Consider the following 2,286-nt stretch of genomic DNA (forward strand, 5'->3'; position numbering starts at 1 on the left):
AAATATTACCGTTCACGATGTTAAAACTAGTAAATCTACTTCAAATATTTCCGCTCACGATGTCAAAACTAGTAAATCTACTGCAATTATTACCGTTCACGATGTCAAAACTAGTAAATCTACTTCAAATATTTCCGCTCACGATGTCAAAACTAGTAAATCTACTTCAAATATTACCGTTCACGATGTCAAAACTAGTAAATCTTATTCAAATATTACCGTTCACGATGCCAAAACTAGGAATTCTACTTTAAATTTTACCGTTCACGATGCCAAAACTAGGAAATCTACTTCAAATGTTGCCGTTCACGATTTCAAAACTAGTAAATATACTTCAAATATTACCGTTCACGATGTTAAAACTAGTAAATCTACTTCAAATATTACCGCTCACCATGTCAAAACTAGTAAATCTACTTCAAATACTTCCGCTCACGATGTCAAAACTAGTAAATCTACTTCAAATATTACCGTTCAAGATGTCAAAACTAGTAAATCTACTTCAAATATTACCTCTCAAGATGTCAAAACTAGTAAATCTGCCTCAAATATTACCGTTCACGATGTCAAAACTAGTAAACCACGTTGCCAAATTTAGGAAAAAACCCATTGAAATCTATAGTGTCCGAATTAGTTAACCTATACAACAAACAGCATTGATGGGAACGATGCCAAAACTTTAGCAATTATGGACAAAATGTTCAAACTAGTAATTCACAAAGTCCATATTTATTGACGTACAAGAATCAGAAATAATTATTAATATTATGGAAAGAAGACATTCAAAATGAGATGTAAGACGCATGTATTTACAGTGTAGACAGTGATTTGTTCTTGCTGTTGTAGGGAGCCTCTGATTGGTCGATACAATGACGTAGATACTTAAAGGTATAATAATTATGATGGATGGTCAATAGTAGCAAATAGACGAATTGTCTAGATCAGCTAAAAACACACGTTATTGCAAGGAGCAATAAATATGTTAATATGTATACATATATAATATAGACATGGCCACTCACACCCGGTGTCGTGCCAGACATGTACCATCATAGAACATGTTATTGCATCACATGGATACAATTAGCCTGGGGCCTTGTACTCCATCAACACCGCCCTACTGGTCAATATTGACGGGTTCTACACGTTCCGAAGTGTTGTGACCAGATCAGTAGTAGTGTCATATTTAGTGAGAAAACTGTACAGTTCTTTCATAAATACCAGCCATTTTCATACAAGCTTTAAGGACACATGTTAAAACATTCCCAAGGTGTACAGGAACCGAACGAACCAAAATATGACGGTTATTTTCTGGTAGTCTAGAGATTATAAATAAGTTTTTCTACAAATGTCCTTATGTTATACTAGTTTACATATGTGCCCGGCTATATTCAATAAATTCAGATTCGTCAGTTTGGAAATATGTATTTTTCAAGGATTTAATTTATACAAAACCAAAGCACGTATCAAACGTATCGCAATGTTTCAAGATTGACTGGTCCCCTTTGTAAATCTATGACGTGTGCGAATATACAAAACAAAACTTTAAAGTTAGTAGAAAAACTGACAAGCTGGGGTCATGACTGATTAAATGAATGACACAGCTGATGGGAGGTCAGATGACGTAGGGTTATGGATTGGGTATGTACTACGTACGGCGTGCTACTACCATCAATTAGTAACATAACCAGTGAACGACTCATGTCTGGTTATTTTATAACCTGCTTTCATTGATCCATCATCCTTTGAACACGTTTTATAATCCCCGTAATTTGTAGAATGTGATACCGAAAGTAAGGAAGATACTAAATTATAATTAGAAAACGATCGACCTCGTTTAATTAAAACCTGCTTTGCCTTTAAACTGAACGGTTTATTCTACACTGGATCGAAAATTTCGCAACTTTTGTGAAATGCAAATCAGCAACACTGCAATTTGTTTGATTACCAAGAAACAGAAACATTGATGTAAACAAAACACGAACAGGATATTTTGTCACAAATATGTTGACTTAACTTATAAATGTTTGTTGTTAAAACTTTAGGATAAGTCCGGAAAACCTATGCAGGATTTGCCCCCACCTTCAGACTTAGGCGCAAGTTTTTTGTCGACGGTACATGTATAATGATCAATTTCCTAACACATTGACCTATCGTTATTTTTGTTAGACAATAAGCCAGCGTCACTGTTCACGTAATTACTCATAAACAATCTTCAAAAATAGACCATTCCTACTCCAGTACAGGTGTTTCAGGCCCGCTGACGTCACCGACACATAAACCTGT

This window comes from Mizuhopecten yessoensis, unplaced genomic scaffold, assembly GCF_002113885.1.
Source record: "Mizuhopecten yessoensis strain PY_sf001 unplaced genomic scaffold, ASM211388v2 scaffold6277, whole genome shotgun sequence".
In the NCBI taxonomy this organism is placed as follows: Eukaryota; Metazoa; Mollusca; class Bivalvia; order Pectinida; family Pectinidae; genus Mizuhopecten; species Mizuhopecten yessoensis.